The 24,476-nt window shown below is 33.9% G+C and overlaps 1 protein-coding gene across 2 annotated transcripts in view; it reads right to left on the reverse strand.

Moving 5' to 3' along the window:
* LOC114331564 (dystroglycan 1) overlaps positions 1 to 10,073 on the reverse strand; it is a 1,301,763-nt gene extending 1,291,690 nt beyond the window's left edge. For both annotated transcript variants that reach the window (XR_007696271.1, XM_050643062.1), the window contains exon 1: positions 9,975 to 10,073. The gene's annotated coding sequence lies outside the window, so the exon portion shown is untranslated. The remainder of the gene's footprint in view (positions 1 to 9,974) is intronic.
* Positions 10,074 to 24,476: the final 14,403 nt, after the last annotated feature.

The raw sequence follows: 24,476 nt of genomic DNA on the forward strand, positions 1-24,476 counted from the left end.
TATTTCCAGTGAAGACCAATTATGGCATATGCATCGGAACCAAGAGACCATCGAAATTCTCTGAGAGATCGAAAGAAGAATGAAGGCATTTGAAGACAATGTAACGTACAGCGTATAAATGAATAAACACTAAATAGAAAAAAAAAAGAATGGAATAACCACATAAGCAGAATGTGGGATACCCGTGTGGTCAAAATAGCAAGAAATAAATCACCAATCAGTAGAAGTGTTAGTCTAGGCGCCAAATAGAGGTCAACGTGTCCTTTTTAATTCTGATGGAGGAACTCAACGGTTTCTTATGGATTTTTGGCTGCTGATTACGAATTTCGAGGGCGAATTTTGATTCGAGTGGTCGAAAAATTGTTATAAACAATTTAATTGTTTATAAGGCTCTGGCTCATAAACTAAAAGAGATACAAAAAAATGTTTCAAATAAAATTTGTTCCTTAATAAAAAACGAAGAAAAAATCGTTTACTAAACTCAAATCGAATAATTAGAACTTAAGATATTGGAATATTAGTGCACAATGCAAATTGGAAATTGCAAAATAAGTATTTTTGGAAGCTTTATCGATCGTAACTCGGCTTCTACGCATGTAAATGAGCCTTAGAAGGTCTCATTTTAAAGCTTAGTTAATAGGCTTCTACACAAAGTTTGTTTAATTACTTTGTCTTTATTTGTTTTAAAGTTATACCCGTTTGAAGTTCTAATTTTCTTAAAAAAATTGGACATTAATTTGTTTATAAGGGTTTCAAGCAAATTTGAGCCATAAACATTTGTACTTTAATTAACAATAATCATTGAAGAACTCAAAGGGAACAATTTAAGCTTATGAAAATGTTCGTAAGTTTATTTTTGGCCAAGATATCGATATTTTAATGGCGCGCTATGAGGAGCAAGATCGCCTCATGCTCACAGTGTAAAGGTTCACGTGCTAACTTCTCCATGCAAATTATAATATCTATGTATATATACGTTATCATCATTTTTCATTTTTGAAGATCCTAATAAAATTTTATATAATTCTTATATTAAATCATCATACTGTACCTCGTAATAACCTTTCATTCTATTTACTTTGTCATCTATTTTTTGTACTAAATGAGAAAAACAAACACTAAAAACTAATATTTCAGAAATATAACTAAAAAGTCAGCTGATATTATTTATTAAGAATAGGCAAGGCCTCCTGAGCAAAATAATGTAACACGAGAGAAGTCGATCGGTATCTTTACCGCGATATTACTTGAATGTGAGCCGATCTTGCCCCTCATAGCGCGCCATTAAAATATCGATATCTTGGCCAAAAATAAACTTACGAACATTCTCGTAACTTCAAATTGTTCCTTTTGAGTTCTTCTATCATTATTGTTAATTAAAGTGTAAATGTTTATGGCTCAAATTTGCTTGAAATCCTTATAAACAAATTAATGTACAATTTTCTTAAGAAAATTATAAATTCAAACGGGTACAACTTTAAAACAAATGAAGACAAAATAATTTAAAAAACTATGTTTGAAAACCTATTAATTAAGCTTTAAAATGAGACATTCTAATGTTCATCTGCATACGTAGAAGCCGAGTTACGATCGATAAAGCTTCAAAAAATACTTATTTGGAATTTCCAATTTGCATTGTGCACTAATATTCCAATATCTTGAGTTCTAATTATTGGATTTGAGTTTAGTAAACGATTTTTTCTTCGTTTTTTATTAAGGGACAAATTTTAGTTGAAACATTCTTTTGTATCTCTTTTAGTTTATGATTCAGAGCCTTATAAACAATTAAATTGCTTATAACAATTTTTTGACCACTCGGATCGAAAGCCACCCTCGAAATTCGTAATCAGCAGCCAAAAATCCATAAGAAACCGTTGAGTTTGTCCATCAGAATTAAAAAGGACACCGTGACCCCTCTGGCGCCTAGACTATATCGGTCGACTGCGCAACGGAAGTTGCTTTTTGATGAAAGCAACTTGAGTTGGGCGGTCAACCAAGTGAGAAGTAACATTCCGTAGAAGTATCAATCCGCCAATAAACAATCAAAATGTCTTATAAAGATAAAGAAATAGAAGCCAACTTCCAGTGATAAACGTCCATACTATGCTATAAAAAATTGATGTCATCGAAATTATTAGACAAAATAACCAAAATGAATACCTACAGAACATTAATTTGAACCGCAGTAACCTATAGTTGAGATCTAGGTAATGACAAAAGAAGATAAAGCTCAACTCAAGACATTCGAGAGAAAGATACTGAGAAAAGTAAGTATACGGTCCGGTGCAAGAGGAAGACGGTACGGTTCAAGTGGAAATAGGTGGGACTGTGCATTTTATCAATGAAATTACATGTCTCAGACACTCCAGAAGCCGCTAACGATAACATGTTTTAACATCGCATTAATCATTGTAAATTAGTCGACGGATATTAACACAGTGAAAATAATGAGACGAGAACTGGACGATAATGATTATAAAGAATAACTTTTAAAGTTTTTTTTACCTTTATGACAAAAAAAAGCAAGCTCATTAGCAGAAACAAATTCAAAATTATTTTGCACATCATATGTAAAACATTATTTGGTGGAAAAATCTCTATTTGTTGGCACAAAAATATATTAATTTGTCTGGACTAAATTACAGTTCTGTTTATCTGAAAAGGGATATGTTACTATCAACATTCACACAGTGTTGCCAAACTGAATTTTGTTATTTTGGGTGTAAATTTTTCCACCGATCTCCGAGGGTACAATACATTGATAATCAGGAAAAATTACTATAAATGAATTAAATAAAGGCCACGATATTGTAAGATTTGTCAAAAGTTAGAAAGTGTCATGGCTGGGACATGTCCAGATACAAAGTCAACAAAGAACATATTACAATGGAAGCCGATAGAAAGACGAAAAAAGGAAGACACAGAAAGAGATGGTTGGATAACGTGGAAGACAATCTAAAAACTATGAATGTTAAGAAAATGATGGAGGAGAATGGTACAAGAGAGGTCTGAATGCAACCACATAGCCAGACAGGCAAAGATTTTTCCAGGGTTATGACATGACGCCTAAAGAAAAACTAGATGTACCAAACAAATACAACTGGTCAACATGATAATTAGTGATGAGCGAGACTGGTCTTGGTCTTGCGGTCTTGGTCTTGCAGCAATACCAAGACCAAGACCGCCTTTTGGTTTGCAAGACCAAGACCAGGTATTCAAGACCAAGACCGAACCTTGCAAGACTACGCAAGACCAAGACCAACCTGCAAGACTCTTGCACTTTTTTGCGAAATTGGTTTTTTATTATTTAACTCATTTTTTTAGTTCAATTATACAGGGTGTAACAAAAATACAATTCATAAATTAAATCTCATATTATGGGGCCAAAAATAGTTCGATTAAACCTAACTTACCTTAGTACAAATATGCACACAAAGAAAGTTACAGCCCTTTGAAGTTACAAAATAAAAATCGATTTTTTCCGATATATCGAAAACTATTATAGATTTTTTAATGAAAATGGACATGTGGCAATACAATGGCAGGAGCATCTGAAAAATAAATTATAGTGAAATTTGTGCACCCCATAAAAATGTTATGAGGGTTTTGTTCCCTTCAATCCCCCAAACTTTTATGTACGTTCCAATTAAATTATTATTGTGGCACCATTAGTTAAGCACAATGTTTTTAAAACTTTTTCCCTCTTAAGATTTTTTCGATAAACCAGTTTTAATCGAGATGCGGCTTCTTTTTTAATATGTTTACATAAAAATTTTATGGAGGTTTTGTGTCTTTAAACCCCCCAAATGTGTGTGTACGTTCCAATTAAACTATTATTGCGGTACCGTTAGTTAAACACAGTGATTTTAAAACTTTTTTGCCTCTTAGTATTTTTCCGATAAGGCATATTTTATCGAGGTGTGGCTTCTTTTCTAATATGGTTCAAAATATACCTCAAACTGTAATTTATAAATAAATTTTCATATTATTACCAGGTCTCTTTCGTACGTAACAGCATACAATAAATATGTGGTGGATTTGACAAATACATATGCAAAATATCTCGATAAAAACTAGCTTTTCGAAAAAATACTTTAGTACAGAGACAAAAAAGTTTTAAAAATATTGTGTTTAACTAACAGTGCCACAATGATAATTTAATTGGAACGTACACAAAAGTTTGGGGGGTTTAAGGGAACAAAACCCCCATAAAATTTTTATGGGGTGCACAAATTTCACTATAATTTCTTTTTAAGATGTTCCTGTCATAAGAATTCCACATGTCCGTTTTCAAGAAGAAACCTCAAATAGTTTTCGATATATTGGAAAATATCGATTTTTATTTTGTAACTTCAAAGGGCTGCAACTTTTTTTTATGTGCACATTTGTACTAAGGTAAGTTAGGTTAAATCGAACTATTTTTGGTCCCAGAATATGTCACTTAATTTATGACCTGTATTTTTGTTACACCCTGTATATACTGACATTGTAATAAACCTTAAACAATATCGAATTTTTAAAATACATAATATTTTGGTTATATTTTTTTAAGTCGTTCTGATTAAGTTAAATGGTTTGCATTTCCTCAACCTTTAAAGTGCCCAGAAGGCAAGTTTTCAAACGGCGACAATTCAAGGACAATTGAAATTACTTGTAAGACAAAAAAATGTAATTATAGATAGGGTAATGCATTAAACCATTAAAAAAATGCCATTAAAAACGGTTTTTATGTACCAGTAGTTTTCGCTATTTTGTCTAATAAAAATACTGACACTTATTTCAATTCTTTTCGCATAATCGAGGAAAAATGTAGGTCGTTAAATTTAAAATTAATACCAAAAAATATCATAATAGATTTTGAAAAGGGATTCACAATGCTGTGAAAGCATTGTGGCCTGAATAAAAAATAACTGGTTGTCGATTGTAATGTGTGAAGCTTGGTATCGCAAAATCCAAAACTTGGGTTCAGTTTCTGAATATAATGACAAAAATTCCGATACTGGGAAGTTTTTTAAATTATTTTTTGAATTAATTTTTTACAGTCAACGAAAGTTGGAAGTTGAATTATTTGTGAAAATCCCGGATGACAAACGCGTAAAAATTTTTACTAATTTCATAGTTGAAAACTATTTGGAAGAATCTAGGTTTTCCCCAGAAAGGGCCAGTACTACAAATATTATGTGCCGCATTGAAATGCATGCGAATTATTTCAGTGTGTTTTAAATTCTAGTTTTTACTACCCACATCCCAATATTTTCAACTTTTTAAATGTCATAATGGGTATTCAATCCAAAAATATGTGAAAATAAAAAGTGCGAATAACTCGTGTTACGAGAGCAATGTAGTTTAAATAAAATTAAAGAACTGCAAGATAACAAATTACAGAATTAAGCGTTTATAACTCCTCATTAGGTTTAGTTATTATGCTATAGTATTAGGTCTATAAATAGGTATGGTAAATATGTTTGTATTTACTAAAAAATATGTTTTAGTTAGTTGATGAAAAAAGTTAATTATATTAAATAAAGTAAAAAAATGGTTGATTTTTGTGTATTTTATTCGAAATTGTTTGGTTCAAATTATTACTACCAAAAAAGCAAGACCAGCAAGACTCTTGCAGCAAGACCAAGAACAAGACCGGCTAGCGCATGACCAAGACCAAGACCAAGACCAAGACTGCCTTTTAGCTGCAAGACCAAGACCAAGCTTGCAAGAAGAAGACCAAGACCAAGACTAGCCTGGTCTTGTTCTTGTTTTGCTCATCACTAATGATAATAAAACCCATAAGCTCGAATATTTATATTTAAATAACATTATAAAGTGCTCTGAAAAACATGAACTTTTGCATGTGGCCGTGTAGGCAACAGGGGAAGATTCAAAGTAAATCTGATGCTGGCAGAAGAAAAACATCTAGGCCTGGATTACGCGTACCAAAAAAAAGTTCATTAATGGAAAGCTGAAAATTTGTCAATAGCTTAAAGGTGTCTAGTCGGACAAACTTTGATGTACGGGAACACTGGAACAGGGGAAGTTTTAATTGTGGAACAGCTTAAAAATTTGGAACGTCAGATTACGAAAACGTCCCATGTATTTTGTCGGACAGAACATCCAATTGATTTGTTACCCTTTCATTAAACTCTCATACAAAAATCAGACTGCTATTACTAACCAACATGATTCCTGTCGTTTGACATATTCTTAGTGTTCCACTCATTAAGATGCCCAGTTGGTGATAAACACCAGTCTGATTGTTGAATGAGAGTTTAATGAAATGGTAACAAATCAATTGGTAGTTCTGTCCGACAATATACATGAAACGTTTTTGTAGTCTGACGTTCCAAATTTTTAACCTGTTCCACAATTAAAACTTCCCCTGTTCCTTTGTCCGACTAGACACCGTTAAGCTATTAACAAATTTTCAGCTTGCTATTTATCAACTTTTTTTGGTACGCGGGATCCAGATCTAATCATGTTCAGCATTTAGAGCTATTGTCAATAGAGCCGTGATAACAAATACGGTAGCCAGACTGATTTACACTGATAGATAATAGCCATGGAGCAAAAGCAAAGAGAAACGAATAAAGAAAATAGGAGAAGTCAGCAAAACCATCAAACACACAAATCAAATCAAAGAAAAACAGAAAATCACAAGAACTCGGTAAATTAAATTGAAAGAAATATACCCAGGATGGTTAGAATATTTGTCTTGCATTTAAAAATAGAAAGAAGACAAAAACGACGGTCTCAACAAGCGCACCAAAACAGAAGGGTGAAGGTAAATGTCGACGGAATAAATCTGGGAAGAGTAACAAAAAATAACGTACCTTGGAAGTAATCTTGATGAAACTTGGGACCATTCACTAGAGATAATAAAGAACACGACTGGAAAATGCATGTACAGCGTTGTACAAAATGCAAAAATTTCTAAGCAACCGCCAGCTGGATATCTCATTGAGAACTAGAATACTTAAGTGCTATGTTTCCTCCAAGCAACACAAAAAGAATCCAAGCATTCGAACTCTGGTGCTACCGTAAAATGTTCAGAATATCCTACATGGGCCATACGACAAATGCGGAAGTCTTGCGGAGGATGGACAAGGAAAGGGAGCTTATGTTTATAATAAAAGAACGAAAAACACAATATTTTGGTTTCATCGTTAGAAATCAAAATTAAAAGAACTGCTCCAACTTATAATCGAAGGTAAAATCAATAGCAAAAGGGGACCAGGAAGAATACGCAACTCTTGGCTTAAAACCCTACGACAATGGACGAATTTAACCTACATAGAACTATTCAGGGCGGCTGCAAATAATATTAAATGGGCAAATGTAATGGTCAACGTCCTTAAGGATAAGGCACCGTGAGAAGAATTTAAACATAACATTTGCAATGCAACTACACAGTGCCGGATCTAGACATTTGTCTTGGAAGGGGAAAATTGCCTTAGGCGGAGGGGGATCTTTAGTCGAAACGCCAACCAACATAGAAAGATACCAAACTACATAAAAGACATAAATAATAATTTATATGCATCCAGTTTCCTTAATTTTCCTAAGTAGCGGTTTTATTGTAAGTAGTGTAGTAGTGTTAGAACTTGTTAGGGGGAGAAAATATCCCCATTTTCTCCCCACGTAGAACTGCCACTGCAATTACATGACAGAAATGGTAAACAGCAACATAAATGCAGACAAGGAAAGAACAAACAAATGGTACAAAAACTAGCAATGAAATGGATGAAGAAGAAATAACTGTATAGAGGCGAATTTAGACTATTCAATTTAGAAGTACACTGCGGGTGATTCGTCTGCAATGAAAGGTAAACATACCTTTCATCCAAGATGCACATCCAAAGTGAACAGTGAACAAAGTAGAAGGTGCTCCTACTTTCGATGAACCGGTTGGATGATTCATCCAGAGTGAACCACTAGTGTAAAGCCCGCACTTCACTCTCGCCGAAGTCGATCGTGGTTCAACAAGTACGAGAGTGTAGACGGCCACCTTGTGTAACTTTGCCTAACTTTGTTCTACTTCCGAAATCTGTCGGTCTGGTCAAAGGGATCTTTGTCGGTATCGTACTTCGAACGAGTGTGTAGAGAGGGTACTTCGGACTTCGGTCAACTTTGGAGAAGTAACTTCGCCGAGAGTGTGGAGCCCGTTTAAAGTGTAAACTTGTTTTTTCGGATCCTATGAACATTCCATACCATCAAAACGCAGTTGAATCATTTTTTTGACACGTAAAATGGCTCTTCAGTGGAAAGACGAATATATGCATGTATTTCTAGAAATATATCGTAATCATGAGTGCCTGTGGAATAATAAATCTGAGGACTACCAAAAAATGAACATCCGTGAAAATGCATACCGGTCTGTACTAAAAGTGCTACATTTATCTGGATTAAATAATATAGGCGATATAAAATCAAAAATAAAAACTATCCACACTCGCTAGCTATTGTTCAGAGTTAGCAAAAATTTTGAAGTGAGAAAAGAGTGGATCAGGAAGCACTGATGTTTATACTTCTCGTTTATTTGATTCAAGAGGCAGACTCCATCTGATTTTTTTCTAATTTTCGCCATTTTGAAAAAACTGTGAAACAAATTCCGTCAGTGAAAATGTAAATTGCTGACCTTTTCAATCTACACTTTCGCTATTCATTTATCATCTACAGTGTACATCTAAAGTGAATAAGTGTAAATTTGCCTTACGGAAATAAACAAAAAAGGACAAAAAATCAGGCACCAGTGGTGGATCTACCGGGGAGTAGGAAAAATTTCCGCCCAACAAGGTCCAAAATTAAAGAAAAATATGGTTCAAACATAAATATCTATTAGCTGGCATGAAACTTAAACTTGCTTAAACCATAGATACACAAATTCAACCCAATAAACCTGCTAGTTAGGAAAATTAGGGGAACTTAATGCATAAGTTTTTTTTCTGGTTTATGTATGTCTATACAGGGAACCCCAAGACCTAAGAAAAAGAACAGGTATCAGTGATGTAGTCGATATAGCCAAGCTGAAATGGAATTGGGCAGGTCACATAGCGAGACTAAAAGCCTCAAGATGGACCAGCAAACTAATTGACTGGCGCCCAAGAGGAGACAAACGCAGCAGAGGATGACCACCAACATGCTGGATGGAAGACATTAAACGAATGTCCAAACTCCAAGAAATGGTAACAAGACTCACAGAAACGTGGAGAGTGGCGAAAAACAAAGGCGTAACCAGGGGGTGGTTTTGGGGTTATAGCCCTCCCTATTGGATGTACTTTGAGCTCCATACGCTTAACACCATTATTATTCCATACCCCCCCCCCCCAGAGACCTTCAAGTAGATGTAACCCCCCTTACGATCATCCTGGTTACACCTCTGGCGAAAAATAGGACAGACCCATGTCCAGCAGTGCACCGAAGAGGTTGCATGATAATGTATGTCTATTGTTTTTAGTACGTTTCTTATATCACGGGTATCTGGTATATTAAATGGAGGCTATTGTCATATCTAAAAAGTACAGGCATTATAATACATGCCATTGTTTATATGACACGCTACTTTTTTAAATTTGTACTGTTAAATAAAAACAAATAGTGAATTATTTATGACAATTAAACAGTATATTCATTCATCAACTAAGCTAATTATGATTGAAGATTGACGTCTCAATCAGAGCATTTGCAGCTCGAACTCAACTTAACCTCCATGACCTGTGGCTAAACGTGAAACATAGTAGTTATAGTACTATTAATAAACCTCAGTTACAAAGCCAGCAACAACATTCATTCATGTGCAGGCATTTTGCTACATCTCACTCACCCCTCCATCGAGCAAGCGAGGGTTGCTGCCGAGAATAGAGACAGACGACAATACAAGAAAAAAAAACTGTAAAACCGGCTACAGAAATTCGTGCACATGATTTTTTAACAAGCGATTACTTAAAGTAGGGCTCATTTTTTATATAGATTGTTGTGCTTACCTTTTCTTCTGATTAAGAGGTTATTTATTTAAGAAAAGTCTAAGAAATTTGCGGGGTACACACACTCTCACTAAAGCGCCAACACTACCCTTTCATAACATCTATGAGCGAATACTGTCAAGTTTTAGATGCTATTCTGCCTTTTTGCCCCTCCTAAAACAGCTGCTTTTTCAATAATAAACAACCGGCCGGCGCGTTAGCCACCTCTAGCGGTGGATAGATTAACCACTCGGGCTAAATCCCGGGCAGGTCTTTGGATGAACCGGTTTCTGTATTGAAGTTAGGGGCTCTTCGGGTGTATTCTGTAAAATAATTCTGTAACATGTGAAACTATCAAAGTTATCTGTTGGTTTTTGGGTCGCTTGAGCGTTGATTGCGGTCATGCAATATAAGAGGACACAATATATTCCATTTCAAAGAATTTTTGACAATAATTTCGATTTCAATAATCTTTATAATTTTTTAAATAAATAAACCAATAATATCTAAACAAATTAAAAGAATAATTTATTTTTAATAAATAAACCGATAATATCTAAAAAAATTACAAGAATAATTTCTTTTATATAAAACACAATATTATAGTAAACGAAAGTTTTTATAGTCATTAAAATTATTTAACAAAAAGTTGAAAGACTAGATGACTAAATAGAAACAATTTAGATATATAAATGTATACAGGGGTAATTCAATAAATAGTAACTATATTCAAACAAATACTAACCAGTGGCGGCTCGTGATTTTTACAATAGGGGAGGCTATACCTAACTGTAAAATATCTAGACAAATTTGCACTAGCAAAAAAATGCGCCAAAAAATGTAATTTAAGGCCCCATCTTTTGACCATTTTTTATATACATTTCATAATATCATCCTAATTCATAATTTCATGATATCATATCATTTTAAAAATAGTTAGTCTAATAGTAAAAGTTTAATACCAAAGTTTGTGTAGTTTATTTGTTAACAATTCCATCTATTTGTAAATAGATACCTATGCATATCAAAATAAATACAGATTTGAAGTTTTGCAGTCCATACATAATGAAGCTTCAAATTTTTTAACTGAATTTTTTTAATTCTAAACGCGGCCTACTGCGAATTCAAAAACACGATAAATTACCGATATTTTGCTTTGAGTTAGAGATATCGGAAAAAGTTATTTGAGCAAGTTGTTCCAAATATTATTATAACCCCACATACCAAATTTCATAACAAAATTCGCACTTTTAGATTTTTCATTATTTTTAGTCAGGACCCTAAAATTCGTTGTCCCGAGACGCACCCAACCACCCAATGGAGCTGAGAAAGTACTCTGCCTCCCTTGGTATATCTCCGGGCAGCGTGTGATGCCGCCATAGATGCCACTGTTAGGAGACCGGGTCTCCTTAAACGCCTGCTGCGCTGCACGGAGCATTAGCAACGGAGAATGCTGGGCTTCTCGGCTCCGTTCATGCATCTCGGGATAACCCAGGGTCCTGCCTACAATAATATGTAATAAAACTGAGACGCGATCATGCGTTCTAATGCTAATGCTCCGTACGTATGGATAATCAGTGACAATATGGAATTTACACGTTGTATAATAGTGAGAGTAATTGTTGTTTTCGCGATTCATGATAAACAAAACAGTATAGAGTGTGTAAAAAATTTATGGGGAGGCTGAGCCTCCCTTGCCTCCTCTGACGAGCCGCCACTGATACTAACAGATATTCAACACGTTTTTTTTTTCAATTGTTTCTTATTAAATAATTTCACATAATTTGGGATGTTAAAAAATATTAATATTGTTGTATTATTTTATAAACGTAGGTTTTTGTATACTTTTATTAACTCGTTTATTTAGGAATTTTTACATGATGTAGATATTACGACATCCTTACGAAAGAGAACAAATAGATGAGGAGAAGAGGAGGAGACATGACACGAAGATACACTTTAAAGAGACATCTAAAGAGACACTTTAGATATAATTCTGATCGTTTACCAGGATGATCCCTCCCTAATTACTAATTTTTTTTCTTCTAACTTATATATCGTTCATTATCAGACTTCGTCAATGCTCTCTGGTTCAAAGTTTTGTTCTTTCTTAATATTCTTAATATTCTGCTTTGTAATATCTGAGATGGTGATTAATCTGTTCCTGATATTCCTGGCGAGTTTCGGTATTCTAATAATGCTATATTCAGATCTTCACAATTTAGTAATATGTATCTTCGTCTCTAGTAGTCTAGTCACAACATAGGGGGTCCCGTGGACACTTTTAGGTCGCCGCGATTTGATGGTGGTATTATAGGTTTCTTGGGGCGCTGAATCCAATGGAAGTGGTCTGGAAGCCCAAATGTGGTGCATTTAATTGTTATTAACAAATTATAGTTAAATTAGGTGTTTTTCAGGAATTATTAAAAGCCCTGTAAATAAATTGATAGTGTTAAGGTCTTGTCTGGTGTATTTTTGGTCGCTGAATCGAATGCGACTAGTCTCGATTACTCAAAATGTGTTCTTATTTTGTTAATAACAAAATAATTGTTCATTCGCCGAAAAGCTCGAAATGCTTTTTCTACAGCAAGTTTGTAGTCTTATTCATAGTATTTTTATACTCTAAATCGATTGTCACTAGTCGTGATAGCTTAAACCACGTTCCGACTTTGTTATTAAGAAATTATTGCAAAAATAACGGTTTATAGCACGTTTACTCACGGTTTTTGCTATAAATTAAAAAAAAAACAATTGGAATGATATGAAATTTGGCATTTCCGTAGCTAACATGTCAAACAAAACAAGTGATATTGTGCCGATGTGTGCTTTTACCCTGGGTGTGAGTTTCACCCCGTTTCGGGAGTGAAAGAAGAAACCTTTAAAATAAGTCCGGAATTCGATAAACTGATTAATTCTAAGCAACGTTTGTTCCCTACAGTTTTTTCACTAAGTTAATACTTTTCAAGTTATTTGCGAGTGAATATGTTTATTTTTCAACAAAAAAACCAAATAATTTGAAAAGTATTTAGTTAGTGAAGAAACTGTATGGAACAAAAGTTCCTTAGAATTAATCAGTTTATCCACTTCCGGACTTATTTTAAATGTTTCTTTTTTCACCCCCGAAAAGGGGCGAAATTCACCCCAAGGGTAAAAGCAGTCATCGGCACAATATCACTTGTTTTGTTTGACATGTTAGCTACGTGTTTGCCAAATTTCATGTCAATCCAAGTGGTTTTTTTTATAATTTAGAGCAAAACCGCGGGTGAACCTAATATAAACCGTTATTTTTGCAATAATTTATTAATAACAAAGTCGGAAAGTAGTTTAAGCTATCACGACTAGCGGAAATTGAATTAACGTATAAAAATACTATGAAAAAGACTACAAACTTGCTGTAGATAGAGCATTTCGAGCTTTTCGGCGAATAAACTATTATTTTGTTATTAACAAAATTAGAACATAATTTGAGTAATCGCGACCAGTCGCATTCGATTCGGCGACCAAAAATACACCATAGAAGACCTTAACACTATCAATTTATGTACAGGGCTTCTAATAATTTCTGAAAAATATCTAATTTTACAATAGTTTGTTAATAACAATTAAACGCTCCACATTTGGGCTTCCAGACCACTTCTATTGGATTCAGCGACCCAAAAAACCTATAATACCACCATCAAATCCCGGCGACCTAAAAGGGTCCACGGGGCCCCCTATGTTGCGACTAGACTATAGATGCCGTCTTCGCTTCGAAGGTTGGTAATCATCAGAGCGATTTTTACATTTGAGACCGCGGCTCTAAATAATTGGTTGTTACTAAATCCAAACCATTTCCTGATGTTCTTCAGCCATGAATTGCGTCTCCTTCCTATGGATCTTTTTCCCTGGATTTTTCCTTCATAATGACCTGGGGTATTAGGTATTTATCTCCTCTCATCACATGCCCCATATCTCAATTTACTTCTCTTGATTGTTAGAAGTACTTCCCTTTCCTTATGCATACGTCTTATTACCTTTAATGAGATCTATCTACCCATGAGATCTTCAGTATTCTTGGGTACATCCATATCTCGAATGCCTCCAGTCTCCTCACATCAATTTTCTTCAGTGTCCACGCTTCAATCCCGTAGTTTAATACTGATAGCACATATCACCTAAATAGACGTATTTTTAACTAAAGGTTTAAGTCCCCACAGTAGAGGAGTCTCTTCGTTCTTGCAAATGTGCTCCTGGCCTGTTCGTTTCTGAGTCGTATTTCTTGAGAACTGTCATTGTTTTCATTAATGGTTGTACCTAGGTATTTGAATTCTCTTACTTTTTCAATAGATTGATTCTGTACATATATGTCACGAATGTCCTGAGTTGTCTTTCTTATTACACAGGGGTGGTGTGCGTTATATAGGGGTTTGCTACACTTAATATTCATTATACATGGGTTTTAATTTATCTCCGCAAATAGTAAGAATTCGTTATATCGAGGGTTAAAATCGAGGTAATTCATAGAGGGGTATTTTTTACATTGAGTGTTATGGACGTTTGAAGGGAATTTAAAAAAATTCGTTATATCGGGACTCCACTGTATCATATTGTTATGATCTGCTTCTTATTAATTTTATATTAATTATTATTTATTTGATTAATTATTTAATTGTCGCAAATCATACATAAAAAATTGAATAAAAAATCTCAGGGTGCCTTTTTATAATATTAAAAAAAGTCTAAATTATCTTACGTTATATTTATCTTCTCTCGTGGTTTCAGTATCTCTGAATTGATCCTAATCGGGATAAAATAGGAAAAAGAAATAAAGCAAAATATAAAATAAACATACAGAATTGTCTTTTATTTTTCAAAATCAATACCCTAAAAATCTATCAAACCTAAAACCTGTGGACACAGATATCCGAATGAAATTTTTACCACTTAAATTTATTATAGTTAAAAAAAACAATTTATCGGTTTGTTCCCGATGACTTTGGTAAAACAAACTAAACAAAACAAATTTATAATCAAGTATATTCAAATGGGAAATAAGCCACAATTTTACCTAAAATTGATTTTATTAACGTTTCGACGCCCAAGTCGGGTGTCGTTGTCAAAATACAAAATAATATTAAATAAACAAAAATGTTGTTGCTTAGTAAAAAATTCTTCTAATAATTTATTTAATCTGACTCATTTATATCGGCAATTCAGACACGTATTATACATTTTAAAGTAGACGACTTTAAAAATGATATTGAGTTCAGTGGAGAGATTCAAGTATAGTCCTAAAAGAAGCAGATAGTAAAAAGAGAAAAATCAAAGAAGCGGCTCTAATTATGCTAAATGAAACCAATTGTGTCGCAAATTCCTCGGTAGAATGCAGTAGGATGTGGTTACCCATACTAAAGGAGGAAGTCAATAGAAAGAAAATACCACAATTAGTAAATCAGTAACATATCGAGTTAGTACATATTTAGTATTTTAGTATTATTTAAAATTTAAAATATCAAGTCAGAATTTGGTATTAGTTTTGAGAGTAAACTAAATGTAAACCCAAATACTTGCGATGTCGGGATAGTATCACGAGGTTTTTCCTGGTTTTCCCTCGTGATTTACTATGGAATCTCTAACGCGAGAATTTCAGTACCACCGTTGCATTTGGTTGTCTTTTTAAAGACAGATCACATGCTATGATTTTTTGTGGCGGCTATTCTTGAGTTGGGATTGATTTCATGTAATCGAATGAACTATCTTTTAGTAAAGTCGTCCCAGGAACGCAACTCATCAATATTGGCAATATCATTTTTAAAGTCGTCTACTTTAAAATGTATAATACGTGTCTGAATTGCCGATATAAATGAGTCAGATTAAATAAATTATTAGAAGAATTTTTTACTAAGCAACAACATTTTTGTTTATTTAATATTATTTTGTATTTTGACAACGACACCCGACTTGGGCGTCGAAACGTTAATAAAATCAATTTTAGGTAAAATTGTGGCTTATTTCCCATTTGAATATACTTGATTATAAAAATGCCACAAGAAAATAGCTTCAGAACAACATTAAAAAACAAATTTATGTATTCGCAAGATTAACTATACTTCCTATTTACTTTTAGAAATATTGGAATTTTAATTCATATGCTTTTTACTCAAAATTTTAGTTTCCGAACATAAAAATATCTTTCACATACGTTGACTGACCTTTTTCTTCACTCGCTCTGATGTCTTCTCGTGACCCAAAAACAGCTCTCCCTCGTTGACTATGTTAAAGGCTACTCATCAAAGCCCTCTCCGTTCTCCAGCTTCAAAACTATCAGCATACCAGCACCAATTCTCCAACGAGCCAAAGCCTCTTTTGACCAGTACTCGATTCACACCAACTCCAAAAATTCTCTGCTCTCCTTCTCACAATAATACAGAACCAAAGAGGTATTTCGTCTCAATTTGATCTGTCTCTCGTTCCACTTTTCAGCACTATTCTCCACTATCAAACAACCACTGGTACTTGCTAACTGCTTGTCCACGAAAACGTCGAACTGCTCCTCAGCGATGCCAAAAACATAATAACTTCTTTTTCAAACTCACTCAACATTCAAACCACTTTTCCCCTTCCAACTTGTCAAGAATCAGAAACATTTCTCTTTTCCATTCGACAAACAAACAGTCATTTTCAAAATTATGCCGACCATCCTAATTACTTTCGGGAAACCCTACAATATTTACTCGGGTTGAAACAAAGATATTAAAATTCCAAACTTTCTTTTAAACCATTTTTCTAGAAAATGATAATTACCTCTACCTGTGGATTCTATAGTTCCCGTAATAAACAATCTTTTTCCATTTTAAATCTAAATACATCGTCCTTTTCACTTTAATTATTCACAAAAGTCTTTAATGGTTCATCGGAAAGCTCATTAAAAAAGAAATCCACTTACATCCAAACTAAATTCTAATAAATATTTACAGATCAATATACAGGGTGTATTAAATTTATGTGCCCTCGTTATTTAAAAAAAATTTAATTTAATTTTCATTTTGCCTTTGATTGATAAATTGAAAACACAATAATACATTTCATCTTACTTATGTTGAGAGTTGAGAGTTGATTTGAAAGATATGAGCGGATTGGCATCCGGATATGAGAAATGTCCGGATTTTTTTCTTTACTAAAAAAAAAAAAAATGAAAAACACTTGGCCCAACGGTGGGAAATTTCATTCTGAGCAGCACCTAGTTAAGGTTAGTTTTCGATGTTAGTTGCATAATGTAACGAAATAGCTATCTATATCTTTTAATTGTGCCATATGCATTTCGCATATATGTACAATGTAGAGGTAGCAACACAGGTCAGTCAAATTCACATTTTACATAAACTACAACCCCTTGGATTACCCCTGTCCAGATTTGGCTTAAATTATGGTAACCCTAGCGATAGTCCATAATTTTCTTCACTTACCGCGGTCACTTTATTATGCAGTATCTGTAGGTCTTCATGTGATTCGGCTAAAAGAACTATATCATCAACATATCTCGGGTTATTTATGATCATGCCATTAATTTTAATTCCTATACGTTTAGTTCATCCTTTGCCTTACTTAATATATCTTCCGAGTATATTAAATATTAAATAATATTGGTGCAAGTATACCCCCTTGTCGAACACCTCTTTGTATTTCTATTTCTTCTGATGTTATGTCTTCTATTCTTACTACTGCTATTTGACCATAGTACAAGTTTGAAATTATTCTTATATCTCTGAGGTCTAATCTTCTTTTTCTAATGCTTCAATCGGTTGGTCATGCCTAACCCTCTCAAAAGTCTTATTATAGTCTATAAAACACACGTACAGTTCTTGATTCATAGATACAGGGTGTCCAGAAACTCTACCGACAAATGAAGACAGGAGATTCCTCAGATAATTTTAAGACAATTTAACCCAATTCACCTAGTCCGAAAATGCTTCCTAAGGGAGTTAGAGCTCTTTGAAGATGGCGCCATGTAATTAGTTTTTCTTAAATACCTCCAGAACGCTCCTATTTAGAAAAACGAAAATTTGTATACATATTTCCTTTCCTGAAATGAATCGATTTCATCTATTGCGAATTTCTAGTACCGGTTATAGGCGTCCGTTTTGGGTAGGGCAAAGGTTATTTTATCCCATAACTTTTTTGTCTTCAACTTTTAAGCATTTTTGATATTGGATTATTAAACTGTGAGGTATTCTAGTACTAAAAGGTACTCTTACTTTAAGTCGGTAGGATACACCGTTTTCTAGAAAAATCGATTTGAAAGTTTTTAGTTTTGGGAATGTGAAAAAAAAAGTTAAAAAAAATTAAAAAAAAAACGATGTATTTTACGAACCTAAAGCAAGAGTAATAGTCTAAGAGCTAGTGAACCTTTTGACTAACGGTCGTCCTGTAAGGCTAGAAATTTGTAGAGTGATAATTCATAGCACACCAAAGCTAAAAACCATGACCTGGCAGGCCTCAGCGGTGCACGTGTATCTACCAGGTGAATCGAAAAGTGCAAATTTAGGGGGTAAAATAAACTTTCTCCTGTAAGGTTTAAATTTAAGTATGTGTTTGAGTAAGTCATTTAAAAGAAATGTGTAAAATGACAGGCGATTCTGAAGAGCATAAGACCTTGCCAGGCGAGGGGAAAGATTAGGAGTTTTTCCTAAATTTATTTTTTTTGCATCGAACAAATTTTTTTTAAGTTTTTTGAATCATTCCAAACAGAAAAGGTCTTTGGTGATTTTTCTCTTAAGTTAATAGTTTTTGTTATATAAGCGATTGAAAATTTTGAAAATTGCGAAATCGACCATTTTTAACCCCAAATCGGATATTTATCTAAAAATCTCAAAGTTGCCAAGGTAGGTAGATATTCTTTAAACATTGATTGATGAAATCCCAAAGAGTTTTTTGCAATACAATATCGGAAACCCCTTTGTTTTTTAATTGCTAATCAAGCGGACGCTTCACTGTAGTATAAGTGAGGACGTTTGAGTTGGCATAAATTCATTATCTCGAGAATTGGCAAATTCAAGAGCAATCTTCAGACAGGTCGATTTTTATTTTTAAATTAGGACTTTTTGGCATATATATAATACTAGTGACGTCATCCATCTGAGCGTGATGACGTAATCGATGATTTTTTTAAATGAGAGTAGGGGTTGTGTTATAGCTCATTTGAAAGGTTATTTAATTCTCTATTCACTAATATAAACAATAACATAATTATTTATACAGGGTGTACAAAAAAATTTTTTTTATTAAATTAACTTTGATTAAATTTGACAAATAGAAGAAAAAAATTTTTTTGTACACCCTGTATAAATAATTATGTTAATGTTTATATTACTGAATAGAGAATTAAATAACCTTTCAAATGAGCTATCACACAACACCTACTCTTATTTAAAAAAATAATCGATTACGTCATCACGCCCAGATGGATGACGTCACTAGTATTATATATGTACCAAAATGTCCTAATTCAAAAATAAAAATCGACCTGTCTGAGGATTTCTCTTGAAATTTGCCCATTCTCGAGATAATGAATTTATGCAAGCTCAAACGTCCTCAATTATACTACAGTGTAGCGCCCGCTTGATTAGCAATTAAAAAAACAAAGCGGTTTTCGTTATTTTATTGCAAAAAACTCTTCGGGATTTCATCAATCAATGTTTAAGGAATATCTGCGTACCTTGCCAATATTGAAATTTTTAGATAAATGTCCGATTTGGGTTAAAAATGGCCGATTTCGCAATTTTCAAAATTTTCAATCGCTTATATAACAAAAACTATTAACTTAAGAGAAAAATAAGTAAGGTCCTTTTCTGTTTGGAATGATTCAAAAAGCCTAAAAAAAATTTGTTCGATGCAAAAAGAATAATTTTAATAAAAACCCCTAATCTTTCCCCTCGCCTGGCAAGGTCTTATGCTCTTCAGAATCGCCTGTGATTGTACACATTTCTTCTAAATGACTTACTCAAACACATACTTAAATTTAAACCTTACAGGAGAAAGTTTATTTTACCCCCTAAATTTGCACTTTTCGATTCACCTGGTAGATACACGTGCACCGCTGAGGCCTGCCAGGTCATGGTTTTTAGCTTTGGTGTGCTATGAATTATCACTCTACAAATTTTTAGCCTTACAGGACGACCGTTAGTCAAAAGGTTCACTAGCTCTTAGACTATAACTTTTAGTACTCGAATATTTCATAATTAAATAATCTAGTGTCAAAAATACTTAAAAATTAAAGACAATAAAGTTATGTTATAAAATAACTGTTGACCTACCCAAAACGGACGCCTATGACCGGTACTAGAAATCCGCCATTAATGAAATCGATTAATTTCTGGAATATAAATAAATGTACCAGTTTTCATCTTTCTAAATAGTTTCTTTTTGAATCTTTTTTTTTTAAATTCAAGGAAAGAAAAATTTTCAAATCGATTTTTCTAGAAAACGGTGTATCCTATCGACTTAAACTAAGAGTACCTTTTAGTACTAGAATAACTCACAATATAATAATTCAGGGTCAAAAATGCTTAAAAATTAAAGACAAAAAAGTAAGGCGATAAAATAACCGTTGCCCTACCCAAAACGGACGCCTATGACCTGTACTAGAAATTTGCAATGGATGGAATCGATTCATTTCAGGAAAGTAAATATATATATACACAAATTTTCGTTTTTCTAAATAGAAGCGTTCTGGAGGTATTTAAGAAAAACTAATTAGTAGTGTTCGCGCAGTACAAATCGAGCATACCCAGAGTAAGTTCGGGATTAGTTTCCAATGCGCAGGCGTCAACGTAAACTTATCCTGGACATGCTCAGGATTTTTCGCTCCGCGAACAATTTTCGGATTCGCAATGTAATGACGGGTTGCATACATTAAGGTTAGAGAAAGAAGCTTTTTGTTGTCTCTTTCTTATTTCGAAATAAATGTCAAAAAAATGCAAATGCAACAAATTTGTATGTCAACAAAGAGAAAAAGAAAAGAGAATAAAGGCAACAGGCAAAGGATTAACTTTCTCTTCAATAATTCAATGCCTTTCTTAGAAGGTAGAAATTTGATTAGAGTCTTTCTTTATTATTTCCACAATATAATGTGGTTATTTCCACTCTAAAATCCAGCTTACATTTTTGTAGAGAGTAAAAGATTGTTGATATGTAGATCTAAAAATTACCTTTAACTTCATGAGGGTTGAACATTATCTGAAGGAAGGAATAATTTAGTAAAACAATCATTTCCAATTTTGATATCTATGTATTGAATTTAATGGGTTGTGGCATTGTGTTGTGGTTTATTACACCACAAAAATAATGAAATATAACAAGACACAAGAAATAGTTTCAGAATAAGTTTGATGTATTGTTTATGTTTCATTATATTCAATAAGAGACTAATTTAACTTATAAATTAAACTGAAAAATAAACCACAAGAATATGTAGGTACTTATAAGCTCATTTAGATAGAAGAAATTAAGTAAAAACAGAGTACAATTTATTGTAATACATACTACCGTAATAGATAATTATCGAATATCGAATGAAAATAATACTTGAAAAGGTACCTACTTATTTATAAACATACGAAATGGAAAACATTGACAAAAACAACTAAAAAAGCTTTAATATAAAAAATATTAAAATTTGTTTGAAGAATATTTAAATGACACAACACTTTACATAATTTCAAAACTTTAAAAACCAGAATCTACATCTACAAGTTGTTTAACAAAACAATATTTTAGGTTAAGAATTGGAAGGAGTAAGAACAGAATGTCAAGAAATTCTTCCCAAATATTTTGTGCGCCTGTGCGAACTTAAAATCCGAAACAAAATCCTCGAACGTCGAGAGCGTACCCCGGGCATGTTCAGGATCTTTTTTCTGTACTGCGCGAACCCCGAATTAAAAATCCGGAGGGTGTTCAGAGGGAAAGATTTGGACTCCGCGAACGCCCAATTTTGTAATGCGCAGGCGTTCTCCCTCTGGGTATACCCAGGACGTACTGCGCGATCAAAGCTATTACATGACGCCATCTTCAAAGAGCTCTAGCTCCCTTAGGAAGCATTTTCGGACTAGGTGAATTGGGTTAAATTGTCTTAAAATTATCTGAGGAATCTCCTGTCTTCGTTTGTCGGTAGAGTTTCTGGACACCCTGTATATCTAGACCTCTTTGTGAGATGACGTTAAGTACGAATAGTGCCTCCCTTGTTCCTAGGCCTTTACGGAATCCAAATTGTGAATCGCTATGTCTATATATCTAGTTTCCTGTGTATTCTATTATGAATCGCTTTTAGCAAGATTTCTAGGTTATTAATTTAATTAATAGGTATAGGTGCCTATTTTTCGATGTTTGGACTATTAGCCCGTTTGACCGAGAGCAATGTGGGTGGACTGGTGGTGCACAATTTAAAATTGCTCTTTTGTAAAATTCCTAAGTACACGATATTGAATCATAAGGCATATTATCTGAAACTGTCTCCAATGGGATGCAAATCTAGGAGAGTATTATCTCATTTTAAGCATTTTACTACTGTTCCATCAGTTTTACTCTTCATCTTCAGCTATTTTGAAAAGTAGTTCGTCAAAGTAAAGTACGACTTACTTCTTCTTCTTCATGTACCATCTCCTCTAAGAAGGTTGGCAACCATCACGGCAATTCGCACTTTCGATACCGCTGCTCTAAAGAGATCAGCAGAAGTGCAATTAAACCAAGCTCTCAAATTGTTTAACCAGGAGATGCGTCTTCTTCCGCGACTCCTTCTACCCTGTATTCTTCCTTGCATTATTAATTGTAACAAGTTATAACGCTCGCCCCTCATAACATGTCCCAGATATTGTAGTTTTCTGACTTTAACTGTATTTAAAACCTCTTTATCGTTTCCCATTCTTCTCAACACCTCGATGTTCGTGACTCTATCCACCCAACTTATTCTTAATATTCTTCTGTAGGCCCATAACTCGAAAGCTTCTAATCTGTCCGAAACATCCTTCTTTAATGTCCAAGCCTCCAACCCATAGAATAATACGGAGAACACGTAGCATCTCAGAAGTCTTATCTTTAAAGAAATTGTAATGTCCCTGCTACAGAGTACTTTTTTCAGTTTGTTGAAAGCATTTCTTGCCTGTCCTATTCTTGCTTTAATCTCTTCTGTGTACTCATTAGTTTCATTAATCATTGTACCCAAATATTTATATTTTTCAACCTTTATAATTTGTTCTCCATGTATTGTTATGCTTTCTTGGCGCTGCTGAGCTTTTGTGATTACCATAAATTGTGTCTTTTTTGTGTTTAGGGACAATCCGTTTTCTTGGCTGACTTCTACCACTCTGTCAACCATTTGTTGTAAATCTTCAAGACATTCGGCAAATAAAATAGTGTCGTCGGCAAACCGTATATTATTGACTGGTCGGCTATTTACTTTTATTCCCGTGGTTAGGTCTTCTAGTGTTTCCTGGATTATTTCCTCTGAATACAAATTGAACAAAGTAGGAGACAGGACACAGCCCTGTCTGACGCCCCTCTCAATCTGTATTTCATTTGAAAAGGCGTTGTTCTCTTTTACCACAGCGATCTGATTATAATAGATAGCACTAATGATCCTGATGTCCCTCATATCTAAGTTTTTCTTTTCAAGTAATTCGATAAGGCGGTTATGTCTGACCTTATCGAAGGCTTTGTTGTAATCCAAGAAACACATATATACTGGCTGATTAACATCCATGCACCTTTGCACAAGTACATTTACAGCGAACAGGGCTTCCCTCGTTCCCATTGCATTTCTAAATCCAAATTGCGTGTCGTTTATGTCCTGCTCAAGTTTGTTATGTATTCTCCGGTGTATAATTTTTAAAAATATTTTGAGTGTATGACTCATTAAACTTATTATCCGGTGGTCTTGGCATTCTTTTGCGTTTGGTTTTTTTGGCAGTGTTATGAACGTTGACAGCAGCCAATCTCTGGGAATGATTCCTGTACTGTATATTATATTAAATAAGTCGACCAATATTCCAATTTGCTGTTCTTCTATTAACCGTATTATGTCTACAGGTATTTGGTCAGGACCTGTTGCCTTGTTGTTCTTTGTTCGCTTTATCGCCTCTAATACCTCATCTTCTGTTATGTCTGGGCCGTTGTCGAACTTTTCCTGCTCTAGTACTATCTCAGTCCGTTCGTCTTTAAATAGCTCTTGAATATATTCCTGCCACCTTTTAAGCCTTTCACCGACGTCTATAATTATTTTGCCGTTTTTATCCAGCAGTATGTTTGATTTTTTCTTAATATTTGTGACTGTTATTTCCCTAATTTTCTTATGAAGGTTTAAGTTATCATGTTTCTCTACCAACTGTTCAATCTCTGCGCATCTGTCACTATACCATCTTTCCTTTGCCTCTCTGATCTTTCTCCTTATTTCTGTGTGTATAATTTACTACTTTAATCTAAAAAGTTGCTAGCCACTACTTCGAAAGGAAGCTCAGGAAAATCTCCTAAATTCAATGGTATGGCTCCTATGTC

Source organism: Diabrotica virgifera, chromosome 2 (assembly GCF_917563875.1).
Source record: "Diabrotica virgifera virgifera chromosome 2, PGI_DIABVI_V3a".
NCBI classification, from domain to species: Eukaryota; Metazoa; Arthropoda; class Insecta; order Coleoptera; family Chrysomelidae; genus Diabrotica; species Diabrotica virgifera.